Consider the following 22,123-nt stretch of genomic DNA (forward strand, 5'->3'; position numbering starts at 1 on the left):
TTTGGAAGATCCTTTTACTGGATTTAGTTTTTCACAGTACAGTGAAGGAGCTTACCCAGTGGTAGGTCTGCTTGTATAGTTCAATTAAAATGTTATTCAATCTTACAAGGTCTACCACATAAATAATAAGGCACAATAAATGCTCACCATATTATCATATAAACATTAGTCTTTTAGGTTCACCAATGCAATGTAAGTTGTATTTGAATCACATTGTTTACATCATGGGTGTCCAGGATCAGTGACTGCATGCTACGATCTTATGCTTGGTCCTGATCACCTGTATTTATCATATGGGCTCTGTTAACCCCTCACTCACTCACTCACCAGGAGCAATAAACAGCAGCCAGTGACACTATCACTAAAACAGCATTTTGCTTTACTGTGGTAGAATCAATTTATCTAAACTCATTCCATTAGTATCTCTAAGTCTGGCTTTCTTATAATTTTTCTCCTTCCTTACTTCCTTAAATGACTTGACCATCACAAAGGTTCTCCAATTTAACTGTTTCCAATCATACAGTGATTGATAGTAAATGTATTTTAAATTTCAGCATGCCCATGCCTTCTTCCCTTTTGACCTGTTCAATTTCTTTTTCATGTCTCTCCTTCAAATTCAAGGGGAAGCTTAAAAACAAATGATCAGACTTAAATTCAGATATTTACTCCTATAAGCTACCTCTCTCTCTTTCTTTCTTTCTTTCCACATACATGGCTAAACAATGGTCTTATCCTTATATTTTTGCTCCTACTTTAAAGTATCAAAGCCTTATAATAACTAAAAAAAAAATTTTGTTGCATGAAATTGGGTTTTTTTAAATTTATGACAAACAAAAAAACAAAAAAAATACAGCACATCCACAAAACCCACAACCATAACAAAATCAAATTAAGTATTGAGCAGCAAAAGGGAGAAAAATATAAAGGCAAAAGTAAACATACACAGCAGAGGTGCTCAGCACCAAAACACCTCATTCTTCACCCCGTGAGAAGGTCCAATACAGGGCCCCATATCCTTTCAAAGATATCCCCTCTGTCCTCATTACATAGTCATAGTCATATTTTATTGATCCCGGGGGAAATTGGTTTTCGTTACAGTTGCACCATAAATAATTAAATAGTAATAAAACCATAAATAATTAAATAGTGATTTGTAAATTATGCCAGGAAATAAGTCCAGGACCAGCCTATTGGCTCAGGGTGTCTGACCCTCCAAGGGAGAAGTTGTAAAGTTTGATGGCCACAGGCAGGAATGACTTCCTATGACGCTCTGTGTTGCATCTCGGTGGAATGAGTCTTTGGCTGAATGTACTCCTGTGCCCACCCAGTACATTATGTAGTGGATGGGAGACATTGTCCAAGATGGCATGCAACTTGAACAGCATCCTCTGAGACTGATACATAGTCTCAGTCTCTCTAAATGTAAAGTATTTGCCAGTTCTCTCAGCCACAGATCGTATGTAGGCACAGAGTCTATTTTCCACATTTGCAGGATTAACTTCTTAGCAATCACCATTCCAAACAATACAGCCATTTTTTTCATACATATTGGCTGAAGATAGGGAGCTTGTTGCTCCAAGGATGGCTATGAGCAGGTTTGGTTCCCATTGCTTCCCAAAAGCTTCAGAGAAACAGTGAAAAATACTTTTCCAGTATGCATAAAGTTTACAACATGACCAGAATGAATGTGACAAGCTACTGTTCACAGATTTACATCTATTACAAACTGGCCTTTTAATAATATTAATAAATTGTACTGCATCACTTAATTACCATAAGATATAGGACCAGAATTAGGCCACTTGGATCATTGGGTCTGCGCCACAATTTCATCATGGCTAATTTATTTTTCCCCTCAGCCTCAATCTCCTGCCTTCCTCATCACCAACTCAACCTGCAAATTAACCTTTAGGGAATCCTGCACAAGGACTCCCAAGTTCCTTTTCACTTCAGATTTTTGAGTTTTCTCACCATTTAGAAAATAGTCTACACTATTATTTCTTCTACAAGAGTGCATTGACCATACACTTCTGCCACTTCTTTGCCCATTCTCCTAATCTGTAGCCTCTGTCCTTCTTCAAAACTACCTGCCCTTCCACCTATCTTTGTATTGTGCACAAACTTGGCCACAAAGCCATCAAATTCTGTCATCCAAATCATCGACATATAAGGTAAAAAGAAGCAGTCCCCACACAGGCACCTGTGGAACACCAGTAATCACCAATAGCCAACCAGAAAAGGGTCCCTTTATTCCCATTCTTTGCCTCCTGCCAACCAGCCAATACTCTATCTGTGGTAGTATTTTTCCTGTAGTACAATGAGCTCTTAACTTATTAAGCAGTCTCATGTGTGGCACTTTGTCAAAGGCCTTGTGAAAATCCAAGTACTAATCCACCAATTCTCCTCTATCTACTCTGCTTGTTATTTCTTCAAAGATTTCCAACAGATCTGTCGAGCAAAGTTTTCCCTTGAGGAAACTATGCTGACTACGATCTATTTTATCATGTGCCTCCAAGTACCCCAAAACCACATCCTTAGCAATCAGCTCCAACAGCTTCCCAACCACTGAGGTCAGACTAACTGGCCTATAATTTCCTTCCTCCTGCTTCTCACCTTCTTGAAGAGGGGAGTGACATTTGCAATTTTCCATTCCTCCAGAACTGTGCCAAAATCAATTGATTCTCGAAAGATCATTGCTAATGCCTCCATAATCTCTTCAGCCACCTCTTTCAGACCCTGGGTTGTGTACCATCTGGTCCAGATGACTTATCTACCATCGCCCTCTTGGGATCCAGCACCGACCTGATTCTTCCAATCTAGCTGCATATTGAAAACCCCCAGGACTATCGTAACATTGCCTTTTTGACATGCACTTTCTATTTCAATGTAATTTGTAGACCACATCTTTACTACTGTTTGGGGGTTTGTATGTAACTCCCATCAGAGTCTTTTTACCCTTGCAGTTTCTTAGCCCTAGCTGTAATGATTCTACACCTCCTGATTCTGTCACCTTTTTCTAACGATTTGATTTCATTTCTTACCAACGGAGCAATGCCACCCCCTCTGCCTTCCTGCCTGTTCTCTTGATACAATGTGTATCCTTGGACATAAAGCTCCCAGCTATCATTTTCTTTCAGCCACACTTCATTGATGGCCGCAATGTCATACATTTGAATTCAGTTTTAACTAACACTGATGTAGTACAAATATTCATCACACGGTGCTTTATGATGGGAAAATAGCTAATCTACAACTTGCAATGTGATGTTGTGTCTGAGTCATGTGAATTCAGACGTTAGACTCCACACTACGCGTCTTGATTAGCCATTCGCGGAATTTGCCATTTCTCTACATTGTGTCATGTACATAATGACATCAATTCCTGGGCTTGACATGAATAGGCTATCACTTCTAGAAAATAGGTCACAGTTGCTGGTCACTCGCAATGGAAGCATATTCCAGTGGTACACAGCAATTCAATTTAAATGACTCTTCACACACATTTTTCACGAACTTCAGGCCTGTTGCACTATTGAAACATCCTCTCCACATGCATTCTATCTAGGCCTTTCAATAGTCAATATTACCATAAGGCCATAAGGTATAGGAGAAGAGTTAGCCATTTGGTCCATCGAGTCTGCTCCACCATTTCATCATGGCTGATCCATTTTCCCTCTCAGCCCTAATTTCCTGCCTTCTCCCCCGGGTCCCTTCATGCCTTAATTAATCAAGAACCTATCAACTTCTCCCTTAAATATACTTAATGACTTGGGCCTCCACAGCTGTCTGTGGCATCGAATTCCATGGATTCACCACTTTCTAGCTAAGAAATTCCTCCTCATTTCCATTATAAAAAGACGTCCCTCTATTCTGAGGCTGTGACCTCTGGTTTTAGAATCCCGGCCCCCCCCCCCCACCACAGGAAACAGCCTCTCCACATCCAATTATTGAGGCCTTTCAACATTCGATAGGTTTCAATAAGATCTCCTCTCATTCTTTTAAACTCCAGCAAGTACAGGCCCAGAGTCACCAAAGGCTGCTCACATGTTAACCGTTTCATTACCTGGATCATTCTCATGAACCTCCCCTAGATTCTCTCCATTGCCAGCACATCCTTGATATGGGGCACATATCTGCTCGCAATACTCCAAGTGTGGTCTCATCAATGCTTTTTCTTTCTAGCTCATTCAAAATGAATGATAACATTGCATTTGTCTTTATTTCCTGCGGAGCATCAAGAAAGCTCACCTCTGTCCCAGGATACTAACGGACTTTTACCGCTGTACCATTGAGAGCATACTCACCAACTGCATCTCAGTTGTCCCGTATCGGACCGCAAAGCACTCCAGCGGGTGGTGAAAACTGCCCAGTGGATTATCGGCACCCAATTGCCCACCACTAAGAACATCTACCATAAACGCTGCCTGGGCAGGGCGAAAAGCATTATCAAGGATGCATCTCACCCTAACCATGGACTTTTTACTCTCCTCCCATCCTGTAGGTGCTACAGGAGCAGGCACAGGAAGAGCTTCTTCCCTGAGGCTGTGACCCTGCTGAACCTCACGTCACAGCGCTAAGTAGTATTGCACCCATATTGTACTGTCTCAGTACTTTTATATTTGTATGCTGTAGCACTTACACTTTATTTGCAATAGTTTTGTAAATAATACTATTCTTTTGCACTTCTGGTCAGATGCTAATTGCATTTCATTGGCTTTGTATCTGTACTTGGCACAATGACAATAAAGTTGAATCTAATCTAATCTAATCTTACTACCGACTCAACCTGCAAGTTAACCTTTAGAGAATCCTGCACTAGGTCTCCCAAGTCCCTTTGCACCTCCACTTTTCTGAATTCACTCCCCATTTATAAAATGAGTTACACCTTTTCTTCCTTTTTACAAAGCATTTGGTCTCCTCCTGTGTTGAAATCATTCAATGATTCAACCTGACCAAAGTTTATAGCATGGCACTCTGCATTTTATCCCTTGGCTATGCCATTACTTCTTCAAAGACTTCCATAAGGTTTGTTAATCAATTTCTTCCACTTGAAATCCATGTCAACTTTATTTTGTCCTTGGTTCCTATTTGTTTTCCTATTAAATCTTTTATTAAATTATGACTTCCTTTCAACAGTTAACTTAATTCAGATAAAGTTCTGAGCTTATTCTATTTTCCTGAGTATAGAAATGGCATTAGCCATCCAGCAGTGCCCTTGCTCTACTCTCATGAAATTACACAGGAAGGCAAGTGAAGTAGCCAGACACAGGGTTTTATCCTACTTTTAGCTATTTTGTTATCTCCCAGTTCTAAAAATGCCTCAGCTATCATCTAGTGTTTGACAGACTGCTCCAGACTTACATTGCTTGAGTGAACACTTTTTGAAGGATTTGTGCTAAATCTCACTGAATTGGCATTCTCTGGATATCTTTGGTCCTCAGTAACTTTTAACTTGTTGTTGTCATATGAATCTACATCAGTTGATATAAAACCCAAAGGTACCTGAAAATACAAAGGATTAAAGAATCATCATGTGAACATTGCTAATTAAAAATGCTGATGTATTATATAGGAGGTACATACCCTCTGTTGGCCTAATACCTTGGCTCTATATCTCTACACCAATCTTAATCAGAGCCCTGATGAAGGGTCTCAGATGGAAACATTAACTGTTTATTCCTCCCTGTAGATGCTGCCTGACCTGCTGAGTTCCTCCAGCACTTTGCTCTGGATTTCCAGCATCTGCTTATTGTCTTTATGTTTATAATAACTGGGTTATATATGGTGGGTCATGTGCCAACAGATAGGGATCAAAAGCAGTTTTGGAGTTTTGAAGAATGATGGGAGAATCTCATTGAAATTTACTGAAACTTGAAAAGCCTAGACAGAGTGGATGGGAAGAGGACGTTCTTAATGGTTGGAGCATCTAGGACTGGGGTATAGCCTCAAAATACAAGGACATCCCTTTATCCGAGGAGGTGGAATTTCTTTAGCTAGAGAGTGGTGAATCTGTGGAACTCATATGTCACAGACGGCTGTGGAGACCAAGTCATTAGGTATACTTAAAGTGGAGGATGTGCTGGGTAGCCTGCAAGTGTTACCACGCTTCTGCGCCAACATAGCAGGCCACAACTCGCTAAGCTTAACCGGTACATCTTTGGAATGTGGAAGGAAGCCAGAACACCCAGAGGAAATTCACATTGTCATGAGAAGAAGGTACACACTCCTTAACAGATATTGGCGGGAATCAAGCCAAGACCTCATAGCTGGCTCCTGTAAAGCAATGGGCTAACAGTTACACTGCTGATCTAACAAGGCCAAAATAATATCACATTATAATCCCAGTAAATTTCTCAAAGTTATCTGATTCCTCCTCTGGGAGTTCTCTCTTCTCCAAGTTTGGCAAGTTTGTTAATTAGGTCTCGAGCAAAAATACATATTGCTGGAGGAGATCAGTAGATCAAGCAGCGTCTGTGGAGGTACAGAAATGTTTGGTGTTTGGGGTTGAAACCCTCCATCAGGACTGAGAATGCAGAGGGGAATTGGCTGGGACAAAGAGATGAGAGGGAGGGGTGAGAGACAGGCTGGCCGGTGATTGGCTGAAAAAAGTGACATGAGGAATGATGGGCAGACGGATCCAGGTAAGGGAAGGTAGGCCAAGGAAGAAGAGACCCAGGTGGTTAGGTCCATGGGTGATGAGAAGATGGAATCAAGGAGAGATATTAGCTTCCACCCTCTGTCTCTACCTTCCCCTCCCCATTTACCAACACCCCCCTCCACCTGGCTCCATCTTATTTATCCTTATCTGGTTTCATTTATCTCTCCACCCACCAGCCTCTGTCTCAAAATTGCTCCCTCTCTCCCCACAGCTTCATCCGTCCATCGTTCCCCATGTCGCCTGGTTCCACCCACCATGTACCAGCCCCTCTCTCACCTCACCTTCGCACTTCTTTATACTGGCTACCTCTCCTCTACACTCTCAGCCCTGATGCAGGGCCCCAACCCCCAACATCAACCATCTCTTCCCCCCCAGCCCCCACCCACAGATGCTGCTCGACGCACTGAGTTCCTCCACTCATTTGTGTCCTGCTCCGGATCCCAGCATCTGCATTCCCTGTTGACCCTGTTTCCTCCTTCTTTCGAACTGCCCTGGAAGTTACCACAATTCCACATCTTCTGTGGGCCCTTGACTTACATGTTGTGAGAGGCTGGTTGACAGTAAGCCTCCGACAATCTCCTGTGAACCTTCACTCCCCCGCTTTAGTGGTGTCCACTTGGTCTCATGAAGCATAGCAGTGCTAGGTAGGGTATCTTCCATGGGAAAATGTAACTGCAATATAACGAATCAAAACTGTCACAAATGCCATTGCAGCAGCACGCTCATTCATAAAATATTATTCCCATTCAGCAGAAATAAAAGTCAAAGTTAATGAAAAAAATTGAATAAAAGATCATCAAATGGGTACTGTCCACACCAAATGGGACAACTATTGAAAGAATACCCATGGCAGCCTTCAACCTAATATCCTGTTTGGCTGTCGTTCTACTGTTCAGATGAAGTCAGGGTTAATTTTTTGAGTCCCGGTCATTCCACGATTATCTCTGGAGTTCATATCTGCCCAAGGATTTTAACTATTTTTGAATGACGTTGAGTCATTGCGTTCCACAAATTCCATTAGCCCAGAAATATTTCATGGAAGTAGATGTGTTAAGTCTCATTTTAGATTAACATACACACACCTGTGATTTTGTGAATTTGGCTAATAGGATACTGTATTAAGAAATCTTAAGTTTCATTATACTATAAAAATCAAGCAATACTTGTTCAAGTATCAGGACCTTTGGAAGACACAAGGTCTTCAGAAACATCTGTGGTGGAGCAGAAAGTCTGCAAATGCTGAAACCCAAAGCTGCATACACAAACCCAGCAAGTCAGGCAGCATCTATGGAAATCAATAAATAATCGGCATTTTGGGCCGAAATCCTTCATCAGGACTGGAAAGGAAGGGGGAAGATGCCTGAATAAAAAGGAGGGGGAAGGAGAATAGCTGGAAGATGATAGGGGAGGCCAGGTGGGTAGAAAGATAAAGGGCAGGAGAGGAGAGTGGACCATGGGAGAAAGGGAAGGAGGAGGGGACCCAGGGGGAAGATGATAGACAGGTGAGATGAAGGCCAGAGTGGAGAATAAAGAAGAGGATTGTGGGAGTGAACATTTTTTTACTGGAAGGAGAAATCGATATTCGTGCCATCAGTTTGGAGGCTATCCAGATGGAATATAAGGTGTTGGTCCTCCCCCCTGAGGAATGGGAATCAGAATTAAAATGTCTGACAACCGGGAAGTTCCACTTTTGGTGGACGGAGTGGAGGTGCTCGACGAAGTTGTCCCCCAATTTACGACTGGTCTCACCAATGTAGAGGAGGCTGCATCGGGAGCACCGGGCACAACAGTTGATCCCAGTAGATTCGCAGGTCAAGTGTTGCCTCACCTGGAAGGACTGTTTGGGGCCCTAATTGGAGGTGAGGGAAGAGGTGAATGGGCAGGTGTAGTACATAAGCCGCTTGCAGGGATAAATGCCTGAAAGGACGAATGGACAAGGGAATCTCGGAGGGAGTGATCACTGCAGAAAGTAGGGAGAGGGAGGAGGTAAAGATATGTTTGGTGGCAGCATCCCGCTGGAAATGGTGGAAGATGCGTAAGATGATGTGTTGGATGCGGAGGCTCAAGGGGTGGTAGGTAAGGACAAGGGGAACTCTGACTCTGTTAGGGCAGCGGGAAGATGGGTGAGCATGGATGTTTGGGAAAAGGAGGAGATGCGAGTGGGGGCAACATCTAAGGTGGAGGAAGGGATACCCAGTTCTTTCAAGGAGGAGGATATCTCTGATGTCCTGAAAATGAAAGCCTCATCTTGGGAACAGATGCAGTGGAGATGAAGGAACTGAAAAAAGGGGATGGAATTTTTACAGGAGACAGGGTTGGAAGAGGTCTATTCAAGATGACTGTGGGCATCAGTAGGTTTATAAAAGATGTCGGTCAACAGCTTCTCTCCAAAGATGGAGACAGAGACAGAGAGATTGAGAAAGGGGAAAGAAGTGTCAGACATGAACCAAGTGAATATAAGGATAGGGTGTAAGTTGGAGGCAAAGTTGATGAAATTGACAAGCTCAGCATGGATGCATGAAGCATCACCAATGCGGTCGTCAATGTCGTGGAGAAAGAGTTGGGGAACATTCCTGGGAAAGGCTTGAAACATGGACTCTTTTACATAACCAATGAAGAGGTAAGCATAGCTGAGGCCCATGAGGGTGCCCATGGCTCCCCTGGAGTATGGAGAAAGCGGGAGGAGCTGAAGGAAAAACTGTTGAGGATGAGGACTAGTTCTGCCAGACAGAGGAGAGTGGCGGTGGAAAGGGAGCTGCTTAGTTCTTTTATTGAGAAAGAGGTGGAGAGACTTAAGGCTTTCTTGATGGAGTATAGAAGTGTATAGTTACTGAAAATTCATGGTGAAAATGAGGAAAATAGGACCAGGGAATTGAAAGTTACTGAGGAGATCATGTGCATGAGAAATGTAGTGATGTAGGTGGGAAGTGACTGAATCCAAGGGGATAGAATGGAGTTGAGGTTTGAGGACATGAGTCCAGTGGGGCAGGAGCAGGCAGAGATGTGAAATATAGGGATCTTGTATGCACCAGAACAAGTGCTGGAGAGAATGTAAACAAATGGAGTCATTAAGACCATAAGATATAGGAGCAGAAGGAGGCCATTTGGCCCATTGATTCTGCTCCGCCATTCAATCATGGGCTGATCCAATTCTTCCAGCCATCCCCACTCCCCTGCTTTCACCCCATATCCTTTGATGCCCTGGCTAATCAAGAACCTATCTATCTCTGCCTTACATAGTGGACCACAGTCAGTCTGTGTTGGCAGGAACATCTCTGACTCCATCACACTGAGCACTGGATCCCCATAAGGCTGTGTGCTTAGCCTATTGCTGTTTACACTGCTAACACATGACTGTGCAGCCAGACTCAAGGAGAACCTGATCATTAAGTTTGCAGATGATACCACAGTGGTGGGGCTCATCAGCAAAAATGATGAAACTATGTACAGGGAGGAGGTCAAACACCTAGAGAGCTGGTGCAGGGATAGCAACTTGATGCTTAATGTCACCAAAAGCAAGGAGATGATCATCGATTTCAGACGGTCTCAGCCTGAGCACACCCCCCTCAGCATCAGTGGCTCCACAGTAGAGAGAGTGGAAAACATCAAGTTCCTTGAGGTGCAGATCTCGGACAATCTCACCTGGCCCAGGAACACCACTGGGATTGTGAAACAGGCCCAGCAGAGATTGCACTTTCTGAGGAAGCTTAAACAAGCATCACTCCACACTAACATCTTAACTACATTCTACAGAGGCGTGGTTGACAGTGTGCTGACCTTTTGCATCACAACCTGGAACTCCAGCTGCAGTGCTGTCAACAAAAAAGCCTTGCAGAGGGTGGTTAGGGGAGCAGAGAAGGTTATTGGGGTCTCCCTACCTTCTGTCCAAGACCTCTTTCAGAGTCGATGCTTCCAGAAGACACGGTACATCGTTAAAGGCCCCTCACACCCTCTCCATGAACTGTTTGTTCTTCTGCCATCAGGCAAACGTTACAGGAGCATCAAAACTAAAACCACAAGGCTACTGAACAAGCTTCCTCCCACAGGCAGTCAGACTGCTAAATAGCTGCTCCACCTGACTCTGCTTTGGACACTTTTAACTTGCACTGGACACTTATAACTGATTTTAACTGACATGTGGCTGTTGTGTTTTACTATCTATTGTTATGTTTATTATTTAGTGTTGCGTTTGTTATTTATAATTGCACTGCCCCTGAGAAACGCTGTCTCATTCTGCCCTGCAGAGCTGATGTATGGTTAGAATGACAATAAAGTTTTTTGAATCTGAATCTTTGAATCTTTGAAATAAGAAATGTGATAGTAAGAAATAGTGGACTAAATTGTCTTAGGTCCATGCAAGACATATAGAATGAGACTCTTTACTAGGACAGCTCAGTTTACAAGTGAGGTACAGACTTACTTGGGCCGGGGTGCTCCTTGACATAAAAGTGATAAAAAACGGACTTGGTTTTGTTTGTTCTAACCCCTTGTCATCTTGCTTATCTTCTTGTATCGTTATTGCTGGAGAAGGAAGCTGCAATAGGAAGTGCCAAATGATGATATTGTAACGTAATCAAATGTTCCAATACTTCTAGCACTCTCACAGTCTCTCACTCAATATCTCCTTCTTGATAAAACTAGTCAGATGGAAATCAATACTCATTGGTTACGCTCTGAGTCGCTGTAGGTCTCAGTTAGCACAACTGTAGTTAGTGAGATATCATAGAAACATAGAAACATAGAAAATAGGTGCAGGAGTAGGCCATTCGGCCCTTCGAGCCTGCACCGCCATTTACTATGATCATGGCTGATCATCCAACTCAGAACCCCGCCCCAGCCTTCCCTCCATACCCCCTGACCCCAGTAGCCACAAGGGCCATATCTAACTCCCTCTTAAATATAGCCAATGAACTGGCCTCAACTGTTTCCTGTGGCAGAGAATTCCACAGATTCACCACTCTCTGTGTGAAGAAGTTTTTCCTAATCTCGGTCCTAAAAGGCTTCCCCTCTATCCTCAAACTGTGGCCCCTCGTTCTGGACTTCCCCAACATCGGGAACAATCTTCCTACATCTAGCCTGTCCAATCCCTTTAGGATCTTATACGTTTCAATCAGATCCCCCCTCAATCTTCTAAATTCCAACGAGTACAAGCCCAGTTCATCCAGTCTTTCTTCATATGAAAGTCCTGCCATCCCAGGAATCAATCTGCAATCACAGATCACTCATATTAATTATACACTCAGTGGCCACTTTATTAGGTACCTCACATTCATGATCTTCTGTTTCTGTAGCCCATCCACTTCAAGGTTCAATGTGTTGATCATCTGGAGATGTTTTTCTGCTGCACATAACTGGCATTTGAGTGGTTATTAGAGGTACTGTCCCCTTTCCAGTCAGCTTGAGCCAGTCTGGCCATTCTCTTTTGACTTCTCTTATTAACAAGGCACTTCCACCACAGAACTGCCACTCGCTGAATCTTTTTTGTTCATCTCACCACTCTCTGCAAACTCCAGAGGCTGTTGCTCATGAAAATCAGGGTTTCTCACCTCATCTCACACTAAAGATCATTCCACGGTCAATGTCACTTAGAGCATATTTCTTCCCAATCTGATGTCTGAGCAGCAAATGAACCTCTTGCCCATGTCTGCATTGAGTTGCTGACACATGATTGGCCGACTAGATATTTGCATTAACGAGCAGGTGTACAGGTGAGCCGAATAAAGAGGCCACTGTGTGTATGTTATTAGAGTGAATTTTCATTTCTAGTATTCTTAAACAGCTGACAGTAGCCTAGTTATTTGAAATCAAACTGAACTTTCTTGACAATCACTAATTTTCAGATTGATTAGGAACTTACAAGATCTGAGCTGCACCGATCACAGACGTCCACTCTTCTGTGTTCTGCTGCCGAAAAAGATTGCGGACTCTCAGGCTCTGGTTCAGGGACCTCAGATTTTGCTTCTAATTTCAGAGATGTTACATTATCTGGATTCCCGGGCATTATTCTTTGAAAAATTCTGTGCATCCACTGCTGAATAAAAGTCAGATTCAAGATTAACCATGGTTGTGAGGATTGCAGATGCAAAAATTCCATTTACACTGCCTCTCCAACAGCAAGCCTCATGTAGTGCCTCCTCACTAGTGACACATGGGAACTGATCTCCTTTCAGACTCGGGCTGAACTACAGAAGATGGGGAGGAGGTCTGGCCCCTGCACATGTAGCACACAGGCCCACCAGTGTGTGGCCATGCCCTGGTGCTGGTGAGCCAGATCCCAGCTATGGGTAAATAGCCTCACTGCACTTATGGGCAGCCTTGGGAGAGACATAGGCTACAGGAATAACCCAGACTGCAAATCCAGAGTGGAGCCAAGCTGGTGCCAAACGTATTCCTTATATATACACACACATACTGCCCAACTGGCTGAGTATTTCAAAGAATTTTCAGCTTCATTTACATTATATGAATGTTCAAGTCGCCTGACCTTAGTCAGTTTGGGAATTTGATTTCAGGAAATCATCCTGTATAAAAAGAGGCTATTTGGTCCATTTTTTCCAGTTCCATACCCAATCAACTATTAATCTACTCTTATTTACCTACATTTGTCCCTTCACCCTGTAAAATATCTGCTGAGTATGTTTTCAATTCGCTTTTAAAGATTACTAATCAGTCAAGAGGCACCACTGCTCCACGCCACTGCAGATTATTACTTTTGCAAAGAAAAGCTCTCCTCATTTTAACTTTGATCAGGATCACAGAGAATTAGTAATACTGGTGGAAGTCATCATGTCCATGATAATCAAAAAATAAAATAACTAGATGAGCCTGCACTAAACCTGTGATTTAAATTTGTTGATGTAAAAAGGGTTTCTGCCTTTAAGCCACTTACAGGCAAAAAAAAAATCAAAAACCCTATCAACTTTGCATGGATATTTTTCTTCTCCCCCTTCTAATCCAAGTACTTCAAATCTATGCCCCTCAGTTTTTGGATCCCTGCACTAAGAGAAATAGACCTTTACAACATACTCTGTCTTTGCCCCTCGTAATATCATGTGGCTCAATTAATCATAACTTTTGTCATCTCCATTTCAGGGTAAACTACTCCACCCTATCCAACCTTGGTAGCCTACCCCATGTGTTACAAATTTCCAACGTTACATTGTTGCACAGAATTCCGTGCCTTGACTAATTAAAGGGAATCATCTTGTACAACTTTTTGAACCATTTTACTGACCGGTCCTATTAGCTTCAAAAGTAAGTGGATCCTTACGTTTCATTACAGCTTTCAATAGTCTTCCATTTATTACACAATTGTTGGTCGACAAGAAATAACAGATTGTACGCCGCATGAAATTATAAAGTATATTTGCCAATTTCAGCTTTATCAAACAGTTAATAGAAAGTAGAAAAGAAAATGGCCCATTACAGTTAAACCAGTCCAATGTGCACAGAAATGTTGGAGCTCATACTGGGGTATTCGGGGGTGTATATCTTACTCATGCCCTGGGCCCACGGTCTGTATGAAAACACCCGCCACATTTTCAAACTCCCCTCGAAGACCATCTCGAGCAAACTGCCTCGCTCTCTCAGGGGTATTGGCCATTCCTCCTTGGAGCCATTCATCTGCACAAAAGCACTTCTTACAATGGGGGCTGTCCTTCCAACAGCATTCTGTGGCATCTTCCCTTCTGTCCCGCTCTGCAGCTCCCACTAGAAGGCCCCAAACCAGACTATTGTCACAAAGCTCTCTCTGCTCTGCGCTCTCTAGAACTTTCTCCCGATCCCACCATTCTGATGGACTGACACAACATTCCTAAGTTGAACAACATGGCGTCTTATCTCTAGCCAAAACCAAAACGTTCTAGCAGCAGGACACATTGCTTTTGCAATAAACTGTTAACATGAAATACCTACAGCATAGCAGTAGAAATCTTAACCAGGGCATTACACACACACACACACACACACACACATATAGAGTCTGATGAAACACCACCGAAAACAGCATTAAAATCACAAGAAAACATGAGTCAACCATTGCTCTTGGTTTACCGGCAATATTAAATTCAGTCAGCCACTCCCCTTTGGATTCCATGGGCTCTCACTTTTTTAACAAGCCTGCCATGAGACTCATTTAAAAACTTTTCTGAAAACCATGTTGGTAATATCAAGTTCACTGCCTCATTGGTGCTCTTTGTTACCACCCCAAAAAATTCAGTCAAGTTACTTTGAGCTTGTCTCACAGACTGCTTGAATGCTCTCTCTTTCTTAACAAGGATTTAAAAGGTATCTCAGAATTAATACCAGAAGTTTTCCCACCAAAATGTGAGCAATAGCTTTGTTGTTATTTAGTTTATCTCTTCCTCTCATGTCAGTGTTCCACTCCTCTGACACCATTCCCATACCAAGGCAAGATGGATAAATGTCCAGAAAAATGATGATATTGGAAATCTGAGATAAAAACATAAAATGCTGGAAACATTTAGCAGATCAGGCAGCTTCTGTGGATGAAGATAATGCTTCATGACCAGGACGCCTCATCAGAAGATAACTGTTGTGAGTACCTCTGTAATTCCCTCTCCTGCTTCCTATGCATATTACTCAGATCTGGTGATTTATCCATTTTCAAAGATGATACATTCCTGAATATTTCCACTTCTAATATATTTATCCTATCCCATACCTTACACTCATCAGCAGCATAATCCCCACATTTGATAGGACAGCCATGAAGTCTTCATTAGAAACTTCGACAGCACCCTCTGCCTCCATGCATAGTTTGTATTTTTGGTCCTAATAGGACCTTTTCCTTTAATTATCCTCTTGCTCTTTAATTAATTATCAAGAATCATTAGATATCCTTGATTTTACCTCAGTATTTTTCTACACTCTCACTTTGCTTTACTAATTTCATATCTACACTTCCTACACCCCTGATAACTAATAAATGCTTTGCTTTTTTAGTGCCTCATCTTACCTTCTGTGGACTTGGCATAGCAGTCCCACCCTTTTTCTTTGTGGGAACCTTTACTCGGAACCATTTGAATTTAGTACTAATGATTCCCACTGCTTGGAGACCCTCCTTGGTTCTAATCCACCCTGCCAATCATCTCTCAGTTGAGGTAAACATAACTTTGCCCAGCTTTAAACATTTACTCGTATCTTGACACACAAATCTAACTGAATTATGATCAATCCTTTCACTTGGCAACTTTTATTACCCAAATATAAATTTAAACCCCTACCACCTATCTCTTCCCACCACTTGTGCTACCTTCTGGGTTTGCTGCATACCAGCTCAGATATTCAGAGTTCTGTGCTCCCTACAGCTTTTGTGCTGATATATCTGAATTAATATTGGGGCAACTGAAATCTCTCAAATATTGCCCATAAATACAAGAGATTTTTCTGATGCTGAAAATCCAGAGTAACACATACAAAATGTTGGAGGAACTCAGCAGATCAGGCAGCATCCATGGAAATTAATAAACAGTTGATGCCTCAGGCTGAGACCCTTCATCAGGACTGGAAAGGAAAGGGGAACGCTTTGCCATTATCATTTCACTTTCATGGTTTGCCACCAAATTGCTTTTCTATTTGGAGTTCTGCATTATGTTTGCAACAGTGTTATAATACGGTAAGATATAGGAGCTGAGTTAGGCCACTCAGCCCTTCGAGTCTGCTGCGCCGTTTCTTCATGGCTGGTTATTAACCCTCTCGATCCCATTCTCCTGCCTTATCCTTGTAACCATTCATGCACTGACTAACTAAGAAACTATCAACCTCTGCTTTAAATATATTCAATGACATGGCCTCCATAGCCACCAATGGCAATGAATTCCACAGATTCACCACCTTCTGGCAAAAGAAATTCTTTCTCCTTTCTGTTCTAAATAAACACTCCTCTATTCCAAGGCTGCGCCCTTGGGTCCATACGCACCCACTATAAGAAACATGCTCTCTACATCCACTCTGTCTAGGCCTTTCAAAGTTCAATAGGTTTCAATATGATCCCCCCCCCCACCCCCACATTCATCTAAACTCCAATGAGTACAGGCCCAGAACCATCAACTGTCCTCATAAGTTAACCCTTTCATTCCTGAAACAATTCTCGTGAATCTCCTCTGGAACCTCTCCAATACCAGCGCATATTTCTTGGATAAAGGGCCCAACACTGCTCACAATACTTTATGTCCATTGCCTCATAAACCCTCAGCATCACATCCTTGCTCTTATATTCTAGTGCTCTTGAAATGAATGCTAACAAATGAATGAATGCTTGAAATGAAGGCATTTGCTTTCCTTACCACCAACTCATCCTGCAAGTTAACCTTAAGGAAACCCTGCATAAGGACTCCCAAGTCCTTTTGCACTTCACATTTTTGAATTTTCCCCCTGTTTAGAAAATGATCTATGTCTTTATTCCTTCTACCAAAATGCAGGACCACACACTTCCTAGACTATAGTCCATCTGCCACATTTTTGCCTATCCCCCCAACTATCCAAGCCCTTCTGCAGACCCCCTGCTTCCTCAGTACTACCTGCTCTTACACTGTTGTATCATCTGCAAACTAGACCACAAAGCCATCAATTTCATCATCCGAGTCGATGGCATATACAGTAACATGAAAAAAGCAGTCCCAATACTGACCCCTATGGAACACCATTTGTCACCAGCAGCCAACCAGAATTGACCTCTTTTATTTCCACTCTTTGCCTCCTGCAATCACCTATCCATGCTAGTGCTTTCCTGTTATACCACGGGCTCTTATCTTATTAAGCAGCCTCAGATGTGGTACCTTGTAAAGACCTTCTGAAAATCCAAGCAAGCAACATCCACTGACTCTCCTTTGTCTATCCTGCTTGTTAATTCCTCACAGAATTCCAACGGATTTGTCAAACAAGATTTGCCCTTAAGGAAACCATGTCGTCTTTGGCCTACTTAATCATTCGCCTCCAAGTAAACTGAGACTCATCCTTAATAATGCACTCCAACATCTTCCCAACCACTGAAGTCAGGCTAACTGGCTGATAATTCTGTTCTTCTGCCTCCGTCCCTTCTTAAAGGGTGGAGAAACATTTATAATTTTCCAGTCCTCTGGAACCATTCCAGAACCTAGCGGTTCTTAAACGATCATTACTGATGCCTCCACAATCTCTTCAGCTCATTTTTCAGAACCCTGGGGTGAGTCCATCTGGTCCAGGTGACATTTACCATCAGACCTTTCAGCTTCCCAAGCACCTTCTTCTCAGTTATAACAACTACACTCACTTCTGCCTCTGACACTCCTGGTTTTCTGGCATATTTCTAGTGCCTTCCACAGTGAAGACTGACTCAAAGTACTAATTATGTTCGTCCGCCATTTCTTTATCCTGCAATACCACCTCTCCAGCCCAAGTTTTCAGCAGTCCAATATCCATTTTTGCCTCTCTTTTACACTTTATACAGCTGAAAAAAAGCTTTTGGTATCCTCTTTGATACTTTTGGCCAGAATACCTTCATATTTTATCTTTTCTCTCCTTACGTTTTTAAAAATCTGTTTATTGCTGTTTAGTTCAACTCACATAACCTCATTGGATGACCCTCCTAAAAATTCTCACTTCTCTTAGCAATAATTATTTTTAAACAACATTGCCTCCTGTTTCTTTTCCAATGCCCCTCTTAAAGTCAGCTGAAGTCTCAAATCACGATCGTTTCTACTCCTTCTCAGACATATTTCAGAAAGAGCTGAAATATCTTGATGTATTAATCTCCTGACCTCTGTTTACCAAACATTACACAATGGAAACAAAATGTTTCTTGACATTTTCTTTATGTTCAAGGCTGGGAAATCATTAATCTAGTTCCTGCCACCTGAAACTCTTCCCTTTCGAATGTCACCTGCTGTTTTCCTTCTCCTTCAAGCATTTATCTGGTTTCCTCCCATTTGGCATGTCTTTGTTACATATTTTAACTGCTCCTGGTGACAGCATTTCACACTTTATTACTCCCTAGGTAAGGAACTTCTCCCTTTTCCCTAAATTTCTCATTGGCTTATAGCACACTGAGCTCCATTTTCATTAGGATAAAGGAAACATCGACTTTCTAATTTCTCTCATTCGGGTGTTATCCCGGTAAGTATTTTTGAACTTGCAATTTTTATGAATGTGGAGAGTTGACCTATTTTTATGAAATGTTTTAAGTAAATTAATGTAACTTTACCTCTTTTCAATACTATCTATGTGGAGAGTTGACCTATTTTTATGAAATGTTTTAAGTAAGTTAATGTAACTTTACCTCTTTTCAATACTATCTATCTTGAATTGTAGCCCAGAATTTTGTCCCTCTGTTAATAAAATTAGTGTGAGCGCACTCAATTACATTTTCATTTCTGATTTGTGTGATTGCAGCTCAAGATCCTTAGACTCTTAATTACCAAGGAGTCAGATAGCTCTTGGTTTGCTGTTCACATACTCAGTCTTCAAGTTTATTGATACTGCCTTGTATTTTGCTGCAGTCGCCCAATTAATTACACACTGTCGTGCAAAATTTATATTTTCAATTCCTTTAGCATTTATGTAACTGAAGAAATAGGGCTCCCAGTAAGCAACTTACCACTTAACTAGAGTGCTATTGTTTTATATTTCTTACTTCTTCAAAGAACAACAAAGGTTAATCAAGTGTTACTTTTTGTTCGGATATCCGTGTACTTTTCCTCACACCCCTGAGTGATGTTTCCAGAAGAACACAAGAAAATAAGAGCAGAGTAGACCACTTGAGCCCTCAAGCCAGCCTGTAATTATGACTGACCAACTCCAGGTCTCAATTCCTCCACTGTGCAAGAACCCGAAAGCCCTTAATCACCCAAACTTTCAAAAATGCATCCAACTCCAAATATATTTGTAATGATCAAGCTTTCCTTTTACATTCCTACCATTAATGCTAAACAATCATTCCTTGAATAGTTCTATTTTAAACTCAATAACATTAGCTGCTTCCTGGTCCTCTGGTGCTATTTCTATTTCCCACAAGTCTTTATCCAAATGTAATAACAGCTCTTCTCTGATCCTAGCTTTTAATATGGAACATGTAACTTCATCCTGTCTAAGTCTTTTAATTAACCAATGCTAATTTTATAAATGGGAAATACAGGGAGAACTACTTGAAGTGATAATGAGGCAAAGGACTGTCCTATTAAATTCAAAATCATCTTACAAATGCAGTCAGGCGAACAAAAGGACTCCTGCATGTATGTATCTTCTTAGGAGACCTCAAAAATGCACTGCAAATTGCTTTGAGACCTCAAGGTGCATTACAGGTCACTTTGAATGGTTATTATTGTTGTGTTGGAAGACACATGCACCAAATCAAGTCAGTAAGGTCCCTCAAGCAGATGAACAACAAAATAATTAGGAGAGCTCAACTTTGTTCTCAGTGGGAATACTTGCCATCTATTATATCTAAAGTTAGAGCTAGTATAATCCCTCTCCATTGATGTTTCCTGATCTGCTGAGTTCTTCCGGCATTGTGTATGTGTATTACTCTGGATTTCCAGAATCTGCAGAATCTCTTGTGTTTTTCAAGAGCTCAATATCCTATTCCTTTATCTAGGTTTTCAGACCTCAGGTTTTCTATTTAGAGTTAGCTTTCTCTCTTGCTTCAGCATCTCTTTATTCCTCACCTTCCACTTCATGCCAGTTCAATTCAGAGACCATTGTTGACTTTACGTCTCAGCCCAAAGAAGCTTGGGAATTTACCCTAAAAAACATGCTGCCATGATTCCACAAGTTCAGCACTCCTGTGGCACCCTCACAGAAGATGACCAAAACTGACAAGACATTGTGTTTGACTTCTCCAAGTCAAGAAATCTGCACAGGTGATTGGCAGGTCTACAGAGGATAGGCTCTCCTTAAGGAGGTGCACCCTACTTAGATCCAAGCTCTCAAGATTTGAATAAGCTGGCAAAAGCAAAAACTTTGCAACATCATCCATCTAGACAGCTTGATTTCACTATCCAAAAGCTTCATACCAGAAATTTAAGAAATGGGTTCTGTAAATTGCTCATTGAGATGATCACTGAGCTGGATGGTTGACTTTCTGACAAAAACGACTTGGTTTTCACACCAGAGGACGTGGTCTGAAAAAGTAAGAGGCAACATTAGTCTCAGCTGTTTGAGGAAGCAGAGCTTCAAAGAACTTTTCAACATCTGGACCTGAGTTTCTTGCTCTATGGCAAAGTGACGGCACATGGCAATACCATCCAAGTAAATTTCCCAAAAAGATTCAGAGACTTTTTTGATTTGGACTTTTCCTTTGCCACCACCAGTTATCCTCAGGCACCTTCAAAGTGCCATCAACATTGATAGCAGAGCAGACAACACTAAAGAATTCCCAGAATAAATTGTGATGTAGACAGCACAGACAATGATTGGAATATACTGTACACACGTAATCAAAGATGGCATATTATAATTCATTTTGCAAAGCACAAAATTTTGAAATAATTGTGCAGATTGTATTTCCCTCAAGTAGTTTTTTTAGATTAGACAAGCAATAATCATATGAAAATATACTTACAATTCATGTAACAATATATGCCTTTTCCAGGATTTCTCACTATAAAGGTTGTTCAGCAATATGCAGTAGAAGAGAAGTTAATGTATTACCAAACAACTTTTATAGTAGGAAATTCTGGTGTGAGTGTAGTTTCATGGCTCAAGATAATTAGTTAATGTGGACAAAAATGCAAAACACCCTCGTAGGAAAAGATCAATGAATACTAATTTCTGAATTGCCAAGTTTAAGAACACATGTACAGTAGGTCGTCCAGGAGTTATCAATTTCACTGTGCAGTGACATTAAATACCAATGGTTTTACTACTATTGCAAAGGCAAAATCCAGATCCTAATGTTTTATTTTTCACTTTCATCTTTATTTAGGTAAATGGAAAAAAGTAAAGGAGTGTTTAATGGTTGTTATACCAGGCATAACATGACTAATAAGCAAAATAAAACTAATTGTAAATGTAATATTGTTTGCAAAGAATAATTATTGCAAACAATAAATATTCCTCTTTAAAGTTGGAATAATTATTTCTACTTTATTATTATTCCTATCTTAAAGACTATATCATGCTACTAACTGCTCTTTGAGCAAAGCAATGCTTATAATAAAAACATCAAATACTAGAAAAACTCAGCAGGTTAGGCAGCATCTGTGCAGAGAAAAGCAGTTATGTTTCATGTCCAGGTGCCTTCATCATAAATGAGAAAGAGACAAAGAAAGTTAGTCCAGGTAGTAGAAAAGTTTGGGAAGGGAGATGGGTGCAACAGGGGAACCATCTCTGAGTATGAAATAATAGAACAATTAAGATTCAGCTTCTTAATCTGTGCAAGGTGTTGCTAATGTTTTTAGTATGTGTCATGTTGCATGGTCTAACTATTCATTAAAACAAAGGAAATGCACACAAAAATGGCTAGTTCTC

This window comes from Mobula birostris, chromosome 6, assembly GCF_030028105.1.
Source record: "Mobula birostris isolate sMobBir1 chromosome 6, sMobBir1.hap1, whole genome shotgun sequence".
Classification (NCBI taxonomy): Eukaryota; Metazoa; Chordata; class Chondrichthyes; order Myliobatiformes; family Myliobatidae; genus Mobula; species Mobula birostris.